Source organism: Arachis ipaensis, chromosome B1 (assembly GCF_059453495.1).
Source record: "Arachis ipaensis isolate K30076 ecotype BB chromosome B1, ASM5945349v1, whole genome shotgun sequence".
In the NCBI taxonomy this organism is placed as follows: domain Eukaryota; kingdom Viridiplantae; phylum Streptophyta; class Magnoliopsida; order Fabales; family Fabaceae; genus Arachis; species Arachis ipaensis.
This window is the reverse complement of record NC_142436.1, coordinates 60621651-60632940: the sequence shown is the minus strand read 5'-3', so window position 1 is coordinate 60632940 and position 11290 is coordinate 60621651. Positions and strand designations below refer to the sequence as shown.

Sequence of the window (11290 nt, the reverse complement as noted above, 5' to 3'; positions counted from 1 at the left end):
CTATCCTCTCATGAATGAGCTCTACATGCTCTAGAGATAGGATACGACTCACTGTATGTGGTATGACTGGTTTCTTAGTGAAGACAACTCTCATGTATGGTGAGAGGCCTTCAGTTGGGACTTTCTTATCCCTCCAGCCTTTAGGTACTTTCTTCCTAGTACCTTTGTGCTTAGAGCTTATTGATGGCTGCCCAACACCAACTTAGAATTGATGTTTGGGGTCTCTGAAAAGCTCTGTACAGAAAGAGAGGGTTGGAATACTAGGTATTGCACAGTTATCTCTCTTTTAGAGGGAGAATTGGGATGAGGCATCTTGAACAAGATGTGATCCTCCCCTAGTTATAGAGTCAGTTCTCCCTTAGTCACATTAATGATAGCATTGGCAGTGGCTAGGTGATGACATGTCATCATGTCATATTTTTCTATACTTTTTCATACAAGAAATTGATGATTAGTGCTTAAATATTGAATGATTTTGTGCTTAAATGGTATATTTCTTTGATCTTTTGATTTTATAAATCTTGTAGGAAATAAGTGGAAAAAGAAGAAAAAAAGCACAAATTAAGCTCAAAAAGAGAAAAGAAGAATTTTGGGACACACTTTGAAATTCGAGCACGCTTTGGAATCTTAGGCCACACTTTTAAAAGCGTGGCCCATGACCATGAAGTCGTGGCATGATATATATGCATTAATGTCTTATGCATGCATTATCATGAATTAAAGCATGCATGCATTTAATTATTAATGCCAGTTAAGAACGCATGAAATGTATGAACGCAACATAATTGGCATTATTAATTAATGAAGCCAATAAAAATATGCATGAAACATTTATTACCAATTGGCAAATCATGCATTACTAAGTCATATAATAAAGTAAATGAAAGCATGCATGCATGAAACATTTAATTATTAATGCCAATGAATGAACCAAGGCGTTAAATGAATGAATGGCATTATTAATTAATAAAACCAATGAAGCATGCATGAAACCTTTATTGTAATGCCCAATTGGCATCAGCGTTCATAAGCTCTTGGCACAAACGTTCATTAAAGAGAACGTTATGTTGAAGCATGGGAACGTTAAGGGAAGCTCGGCATAAAAATAAAACAAGAGAGCGCCATGAACTATGAAGGGAAGCGAGCATTCATTAAAGTGAGCGCTACGCTCACTAAATTGAGCATTTTTGGGCTTTATAATCCTTGAGCCATCCTACGCACTAAGAGCGCAACAAAGCAACGGAGGGCCCAACACAGGGAGCATTGTTCAATAAGTAAACTCAGCGTTCACTAAATGAACGCTAGGAAGGAAAATATGCCCTCCAAGGTAGCACACAAGGAGCATGCTTGGCAAAGTGAACGGGGCGTTCACTAAGAAAACTGAGCGCTCCACTGGAGCATCACCAAGCCACCCCTGACCCACTTATTCAAGGCCAATTCCAATTCAACCCATTTCATTGAAGCCCCAAAGCAAGCAAAGCCCATTGACATCACTCAAAGGCACAAAAAACAGTTAGATTAGGAATTTGATTTAATTGTAATTTATTTTTAATTTCAATTTTATTTTTATTTTGTAAACCCTATATAAAGGCATCAATTTTATTTCATTAAAAGGGAGGATGGCTCTGCTAGAGAGCAATAGGAGTAGGAGTAGGATAGAATAGAAAGCTCTTCTTGAAACACTTTTATTTTTCTGCACTTTTATTTTTCAGTATTGGATTTATGAAATTTCAGTTTCTGCAACCTTTTGATATGATTTCCTCCTCTGCAATTTTACTTCTCTGTTTACATTGTTCCCAATTTAGCTTTATGCAATTTCCATTTCTCTGCAAGTTCCATTTCTCTGCTACAATTTCCTTTTCTGCTACAATTTCCTTTTCTGCAATTCTACTTTCTGCACTTTACATTTGAATTTGCTATGAGCTTGATTTACATTTCTTGCAAATTTACATCTTTTGCATTTGTTCTGAACTGATCTATTGCTTCATTTAATTTTTCAGCACCCAAGCCCCCTTTACATTTGATGCAATTTACTTTTCTTGCTCTTTAAGTTTTCTGCCCATTTACATTCTGCAACTTTAAATTCACTGCAATTTACATTCTGCTGTTCAATTTCACCCAATTCAACACTGTTAGCTTGACTAGACTAATCACCTCACTAAAGTTGCTTGATCCATCAATCCCTGTGGGATCGACCTCACTCTTGTGAGTTATTACTACTTGATGCGACCCGGTACACTTGCCGGTGAGTTTTATGTGGAACTAATTTTCACCCATCAAGTTTTTGGCGCCGTTGCCGAGGATTGATTTAGATCAACAATGATTAAGTTGGTGAGAAGTCTAGATTAAGCATTTTCTTTGTTTTTGTTCTCTGTTTTAAGTTGATAGCAAGGTGTTTGAGTTATTGCCTCACTAAGAAATTCTTCTCTGAGACATGAATTTCAATTTTCATTGGTGTTGTGTTTTACAAAATTTAAATGGAGTTCAACTCATCTTTTGATCAAACAAGTTTCATGGGATATTACCCACCATCACCAATTGACTATTCTAATGGTGGATGGGAATATCACCAAGAAATCACAGATTCTGAGCACTCCAATCAATGAAGATATGCTTCAGAGACACAAGATGAGCAAGAGAATCATATGTGATATTGCCCACCACCACAAATTGATTCAAGTCATTATTCTAATGGTGGCTGGGAATATCACCAAGAATCAACAGATTATGAGCAATCCAACCAATAGGGACATGCTAATCATGACAATTCCATGGAATACTACCCAACACCACAAAATAATTCATGTTATTATGCTAATGGTGGATGGGAGTATCAACAAGGAATAAACGAGTATGAACACCTCCCAGAGCCACAAGATGATTCATACTGCCATAATAACCACTCATATTATGACTGGGAGGGGCAAAATCAAAGGGATCTAGATGATCTATACTTTGTTCATCAAGAAACATCTTCACTGGAGTGTACTTTCAATAAATTCATGCAAGATTACTCCCAAATGTCACAAAGTGATCCACACTGTGATGAGTTCAACAATTATTCAAGTTGTGGGTGGGAGGATCAAAACCAGAGATCATTTGATAGTGCATACTCCACTTATCAAGAGCCAACATCACTTGAGCAAACCTTTAATTTATTTATGCAAAATTGTCCACCCTCACCTCCCAGTTTCTTATTTGAAAATTCTTCATCATTTGACTATGTCTCGGCACAAAGTTTCCTCCAAGATCCATACAACTCATTTCACCAACCACAAAATACAATTCACAATTCACAAAATTCACTCCACACCCCTTAAAACAACTCCACCACAACACATCCATGTTCACAAAATTACTCTAAACTCTCATCTCTTGAGCTAACAGAGGATCTCCTTCAAAAGTCCAGAGAATTTTTGGAAAGACAAGAACAATCCTAGAAAAGGCAAGAAATCCACCTCAAGAAGATGGATGGGCACTTAGAGCAAATAAGGAGAAACTCAGAATTATCAAACAATGAGGATGAAGACCAATTTATGGGAGAGAAAGTGGAAAAACAAGAACAAAAGGTCCTTGTATCAAATGAAATTGCAATGAAGGATGAAGTGGTGGAGGTATATGAGCCAACGATTCCATATCCACAGAGGCTAATTGAAGTGACAATGGAACATGAAGATTCCCTCCCAAAAGACTTAATGGAAAATCATGAAGAAGAAATGGAGGAAGATGATGAGTGGATAATTTATATGCTTTTTGGCATAGTTTTTAGGTAGTTTTTAGTATGTTTTAGTTACTTTTTATTATATTTTTATTAGTTTTTATGCAAAAATCATATTTCTAGACTTTACTATGAGTTTGTGTATTTTTCTACAATTTTAGGTATTTTCTGGCTGAAATTGAGGGATCTGAGCAAAAATCTGATTCAGAGGCTGAGAAAGGACTGCAGATGCTGCTGGATTCTGACCTCCCTGCACTCAAACACGTTTTTCTAGAGCTACCGAAGTCCAATTGGCGCGTTCTCAATTGGGCTGGAAAGCTAACATCTTGGGCTTTCCAACAATGTATAATAGTTCATACTTTGCCTGAGATTTGATGGCCCAAACTGGTATTCAACGCTAGCTAGAGACCTTTTTGGCGTAAAACACCGGAACTGGCACCAGAACTGGAGTTAAACGTCCAAACTGGCATCCAAGCTGGCGTTTAACTCTAGAAAAGGCCTATACACGTGTAAATCTCAATGCTCAGTCCAAGCACACACCAAGTGGGCCCCGGAAGTGGATTTCTGCACTATCTGCACTTAGTTACTTATTTTCTGTAATCCTTAGTAACCAGTTTAGTATAAATAGCACTTTTTACTATTGTATTCGTATATATGCCATTTTTTACATTTGGAGGCTGGCCACACGGCCATGCCAAGACATTTTTCTCTTATGTATTTTCTATGGTGGAGTTTCTACACCTCATAGATTAAGGTGCGGAGCTCTGCTGTTTTTCATGAATTAATGAAAGTACTATTGTTTCTCTTTCAATTCACGCATGTCTCTTCTCCAAGATATACTCTCATTCTTAATTCATTTAAGTCAGAATGAAGGGGTGACCCGTGACAATCACCCACTATCTTTATTACTCGCTTAGCCAAGATCCGCGTGCCTGACAACCACAAGCGATCTACATGATGTTCAACGTAGTCATTGGACGACAGCTGGAGTTTAATCTCTTAGGCCTTTGGTTCGTGACTTTGACTTGTATCTCCTGAAAACAGAGTAGTCGAACTCACATAGATCAGAACCTTTGATGAGCATATAATTTATACGCTTTTTTGCATTGTTTTTACATAGTTTTCAGTATGATTTGATTAGTTTTTAGTATATTTTTATTAGTTTTTAAATAAAAATCACATTTCTGGATTTTATTATGAGTTTGTGTGTTTTTCTATGATTTCAGGTATTTTCTGGCTGAAATTGAGGGACTTGAGCAAAAATCAGATTCAGAGGTTGAAGAAGGACTGCAGATGCTGTTGGATTCTGACCTCCCTGCACTCAAAGTGGATTTTCTAGATCTACAGAACTCCAAATGGCGCGCTCTCAATTGCGTTGGAACATAGACATCCAGGGCTTTCCAGAAATATATAATAGTCCATACTTTGCCTGAGTTTAAATGATGCAAACTGGCGTTCAACGCCAGTCCCATGTTGCATTCTGGAGTTAAATGCCAGAAGCAGGTTGCAAAGTGGAGTTAAACGCCAGAAACAGGTTATAAACTGGCATTCAACTCCAAGAAATACCTCTCCATGTGTAAATCTCAATGCTTAGCCCAAGCACACACCAAGTGGGCCCCGGAAGTGGATTTCTGCATCATTTACTCATTTCTGTAAAGCCTAGTAACTAGTTTAGTATAAATAGGACTTTTTATTATTGTATTCGAGGGCTTGGTTACTCCGGTTCCCCTATGGGGCCAAGACCAATGAACCTTTATCACTTATGTATTTTCAACGGTAGAGTTTCTGCACACCATAGATTAAGGTGTGGAGCTCTGCTGTTCCTCATGAATTAATGCAAAGTACTACTATTTTTCTATTCAATTCAAGCTTATTCCTATTCTAACATGTTCATTCGCACCCAAGAACATGATGAATGTAATGATTATGTGACGCTCATCATCATTCTCACTTACGAACGCGTGCTTGACAAACACTTCCGTTCTACATGCAAGCAAGCTAGAATAAATATCTCTTAGATATCTAATACAGGGGACCGAGTCCGAGATATTAGAGTCTTCGTGGTATAAGTTAGAACCCATGGATGGCCATTCTTGAGATCCGGAAAGTCTAAACCTTGTCTGTGGTATTCCGAGTAGGATCCGGGAAGGGATGGTTGTGACGAGCTTCAAACTCGCGAATGCTGGGCGTAGTGACAGACGCAAAAGGATAGTAAATCCTATTCCAGTATGATCGAGAACCGACAGATGATTAACCATGCAGTGACAGCGCATTGGACCATTTTCACAGAGAGGACGGGATGTATCCATTGACAACGGTGATGCCCAACATACAGCTTGCCATGGAAAGGATTAGGAATGATTGGATGAAGACAGCAGGAAGGCAGAGGTTCAGGAGAAACGAAAGCATCTCTATACGCTTATCTGAAATTCTCACCAATGAATTACATAAGTATCTCTATCCTATATTCTATTTATATATTAATTATCAATTCACCATAACCATTTGAATCCGCCTGACTGAGATTTACAAGGTGACCATAGCTTGCTTCAAGCCGACAATCTCCGTGGGATCGACCCTTACTCACGTAAGGTTTATTACTTGGACGACCCAGTGCACTTGCTGGTTAGTTGTGCGAAGTTGTGACAAAGTGTGATTCACGTTTGAGAGCACCAAGTCTTTGGCACCATTGTTGATGATCGCAATTTCGTGCACCAAGTTTCTGGCGCCGTTGCCGGGGATTGTTCGAGTTTGGACAACTGACGGTTCATCTTGTTGCTCAGATTAGATAATTTTATTTTAATTTTAAGTTTTTTTTAATTATTTCTATTTTCAAAAAAAAAATTTCAAAAAAAAAAACTTCAAAAAAATAAATTATTCTATGTTCTTCAGAATTTTTAAGAATGAATTCTAGTGTTTCATGAAGCATGTTGAATCCTGGCTGGCTGTAAAGCCATGTCTAATTTCTTTTGGACTAAGGCTTCTTCTTCACATGCTTGAACTATGTATGCTGAAGCTTGGCTAGCCATTGGCCATGTCTAGTGTTTTGGACCGGAGCTTTCACTGAAAGCTTGGCTGGCTAGTAACCCATGTCTAATTCCTGGACTGGAGCTTTAGACTAACATTGCAAGATTTCTGGAATTCTCATTAAAAATTTTGAAATCTTTTTTTTTTCTTTTTCCAATTAATTTTCGAAAAATATACAAAAAAAATAATAAAATCATGAAAACCCAAAAATAATTTGATGTTTCTTGTTTAAGTCTAGTGTCAAATTTTAAGTTTGGTGTCAATTGCATGTTTATCTCTTGCATTTTTCAAAAATCCATGCATTGCATTCTTCATGATCTTCAAGTTGTTCTTGGTAAGTCTTCTTGTTTGATCTTTAAAATTTCTTGTTTTGTGTCTTTTCTTATTTTTCATATGCATTTTCAATTTGTTAGTGTCCATACATGAAAAATTTTTAAGTTTGGTGTCTTGCATGTTCTTCTTTTCTTAAAAATTTTCAAAAATAAGTTCTTGGTGTTCATCTTGACATTCAAAAGGTTCTTAGTGTTCATCATGACATTCATAGTGTTCTTGCATGCATCATTCATTTTGATCCAAAAATTATCATGCATTGAGTCTTTTTGATGTTTTTCTCTCTCATCATTAAAATTCAAAAATAAAAAAATATATCTTTTCCTTTTTTACTCATAAATTTTCGAAAATTTGAGTTGACTTTTTCAAAAATTTTTAAAATCTAGTTATCTCTTATGAGTCAAATCAAATTTTCAATTTAAAAATTCTATCTTTTTCAAATCTTTTTCATTTTTCTTTTATGATTTCCAAAAATTTCAAATTGATTTTCAAAAATCTTTTTCTTATTTTATTTCATAATTTCAAAACCTTTACTAACAATTAATGTGATTGATTCAACAATTTCAAGTTGTTACTTGCCTATTAAGAAAGATTCAATCTTTAAATTTTAAAATCATATTTTTTTGTTTCTTGTTAGTCAAGTAATCAACTTTAATTTTCAAAATCAAATCTTTCTAAATTTCTTCTTCAAATCTTTTTCAAAATAAGTTTCAATCACATCTTTTTCAAAATTAATTTCAAAATCTTTTCTAACTTATTTTCTAGCTTCTTATCTTTTCAAAATTGATTTTTAAATCTTTTTCAATTAATCTTATCTTTTTGTTTGATTCATATCTTTTTCAAAACTACCTAACTATCTCTCTCTTTCTAATTTTCGAAAATTACCTTCCCTCTTTTTCAAAATTTCTTTTTAATTAACTATTTGTTTTAAATTTTAATTCGATTTAATTTTCTTTTTCTTTTTAAATTTTCGAATTTTTATTTTAAATTCAATTTAAAAACAAAAATATTTTTATTTTAATTTATTTAATTTTCGAATTCTCTCATCCTTCATCCCTTTCTGTTTATTTATTCATCTACTAACACCCCTCTTTCACCCAAGAATTCGAACTCATTCCTCTCCTTTGTGTTTGGATTCTTATCTTTTCCTTCCTCCATTATTCTCTTCTTATACTTACATAAGGAATCTCTATACTGTGACATAGAGGATTCCATATTTTCTTTTCTGTTTTCTTCTTTTTCATATAAGCAGGAACAAGGATAAGAACATTCTTGTTGAGGCTGATCCTGAACCTGAAAGGACTCTGAAGAGGAAGCTAAGGGAAGATAAAGCACAACTCTCTGGAGAAAATCTGACAGAAATTTTCGAAAAAGAAGGAGACATGGCCAAAAATAATAACAATGCAAGGAAGATGCTTGGTGACTTCACTGCACCAAATTCTAATTTACATTGAAGAAGCATCTCAATCCCTGCCATTGGAGCAAACAATTTTGAGCTGAAATTTCAATTAGTTTCTCTGATGCAATAGAACTGCAAGTTTCATGGACTTCCATCAGAAGATTCTTTTCAGTTCTTAACTGAATTCTTGCAAATCTGTGATACTGTTAAGACCAATGGGGTTGATCCCGAGGTCTACAGGCTTATGCTTTTCCCATTTGCTGTAAGAGACAAAGCTAGAATATGGTTGGATTCTCAACCTAAAGATAGCATGAGCTCTTGGGATAAGCTGGTCACGACTTTCTTAGCCAAGTTCTTTCCTCCTCAAAAGCTTAGCAAGCTTAGAGTAGATGTTCAAACCTTCAAACAGAAGGAAGGTGAATCCCTCTATGAAGCTTGAGAGAGATACAAGGAACTGACCAAAAAGTGTCCTTTTGACATGCTTTCAGAATGGACCATCCTGGATATATTCTATGATGGTCTGTCTGAACTATCAAAGATGTCATTGGACCATTTTGCAGGTAGATCCATTCACCTAAAGAAAACGCCTGCAGAAGCTCAAGAACTCATTGACATGGTTGCAAATAACCAGTTCATGTACACTTCTGAAAGAAATTCTGTGAGTAATGGGACGCTTCAGAGGAAGGGAGTTCTTGAAATTGATACTCTGAATGCCATATTGGCTCAGAATAAAATATTGACTCAGCAAGTCAATATGATCTCTCAGAGTCTGAATGGATTGAAGGAATCATCCAACAGTACTAAAGAGGCATCTTCTGAAGAAGAAGCTTATGATCCTGAGAACCCTGCAATAGCAGAGGTGAATTACATGGGTGAACCCTATGGAAACACCTATAATCCCTCATGGAGAAATCATCCAAATTTCTCATGGAAGGATCAACAAAAGCCTCAACAAGGCTTTAATAATGGTGGACGAAACAGGTTTAGCAATAGCAAACCTTTTCCATCATCCACTGAGCAACAGACAGAGAATTCTGAGCAGAATCCATCTAGCTTAGCAAATATAGTCTCTGATCTATCTAAGGCCACTCTAAGTTTCATGAATGAAACAAGGTCCTCCATTAGAAATTTGGAGGCACAAGTGGGCCAGCTGAGTAAAAGAGTCACTGAAACTCCTCCTAGTACTCTCCCAAGCAATACAGAAGAAAATCCCAAGAGAGAGTGCAAGGCCATTGATTTGACCATCATGGCCGAACCTATAAGGGAGGGGGAAAACGTGAATCCTAATGAGGAAGACCTCTTGGGACGCTCAGTGACCAATAAGGAGTTTCCCTTTGAGGAACCAAAGGAATCTGAGGCTCATCTAGAGACCATAGAGATTCCATTGAACCTCCTTCTGCCCTTCATAAGCTCTGATGAGTATTCTTCTTCTGAAGAGAATGAAGACGTTACTGAAGAGCAAGTTGCTAAGTACCTTGGTGCAATCATGAAGCTGAATGCCAAATTATTTGGCAATGAGACTTGGGAAGATGAACCTCCCTTGCTCACCAATGAACTGAATGCATTGGATAGGCAGAAATTACCTCAAAAGAAACAGGATCCTGGCAAATTCTTAATACCCTGTACCATAGGCACCATGACCTTTGAGAAGGCTCTGTGTAATCTGGGGTCAGGAATAAACTTAATGCCATTCTCTGTAATGGAGAAACTTGGGATCTTTGAGGTGCAAGCTGCCAGAATCTCATTAGAGATGGCAGAGAACTCAAGAAAATAGGCTTATGGACAAGTAGAGGACGTGTTAGTAAAGGTTGAAGGCCTTTACATCCCTTCTGATTTCATAATCCTAGACACTGGGAAGGATGAGGATGAATCCATCATCCTTGGAAGACCCTTCCTAGCCACAGCAAGAGCTGTGATTGATGTGGACAGAGGAGAGTTGCTCCTTCAATTGAATGAGGACAACCTTGTGTTTAAGACTCAAGGATCTCCTTCTGTAACCATAGAGAGGAAGCATGAAAAGCTTCTCTCACTGTAGAGTCAACCAAAGTCCCCACAGTCAAACTCTAACTTTGGTGTTGGGAAGCCACAACCAAACTCTAAGTTTGGTGTTAAACCCCCATATTCAAACTCTAAGTTTGGTGTTGGGAGGTCCCAACAATGCTCTGCACATCTGTGAGGCTCCATGAGAGCTCACTGTCAAGCTATTGACATTAAAGAAGCGCTTGTTGGGAGGCAACCCAATGTTATCTAATTATATTTATTTATTTTCTATTGTTATTTTATGTTGATGATCATGTGAAGTCACAAAAACTACTAAAAAGTCAAAAACAGAATGAAAAATAGAATGAAAAATAGCACACCCTGGAGGAAGAGCAGTCTAGCGTTAAACGCTAGAAACAAGCATCTGTCTGGCGTTTAACGCCAGAAACAAGCACCAAGCTGGCGTTTAACGCCAGAAACAAGCATCTGCCTGGCGTTAAACGCCAGAAACAGGCTACATTTGGGCGTTTAACGCCAGAAATAAGCAGCAATCTGGCGTTAAACGCCAGGATTGCACAGCAAGGGTGTTTTACACGCCTAATTGGAGTAGGGATGTTAAGTCCTTGACCCCACAGGATCTGTGGACCCCACAGGATCCCTACCTTTTCTTCTCTCCTCTTGACACCTTTTCATAACCCTCTTCCCCAAATACCCTTCATCAATCACCTCAATCACTCTTTCCCATCACCCCCTCACCACTCACATCCATCTTCTCTTCCCCATAAACCCCACCTACCTCTAAAATTCAAATTCTTTTCCCTCCCAAACCCAACCCT

The 11290-nt window shown here is 37.2% G+C and overlaps 1 non-coding gene across 1 annotated transcript; it reads right to left on the bottom strand.

Annotated features, from left to right (window-relative positions):
- Nucleotides 1–8850: 8850 nt before the first annotated feature.
- On the bottom strand, nt 8851–8958 carry LOC148576753 (small nucleolar RNA R71). The gene has a single exon (XR_015903664.1). It is a non-coding gene; the product is annotated as a small nucleolar RNA R71 (small nucleolar RNA).
- Between the last annotated feature and the right edge of the window lie 2332 nt (nt 8959–11290).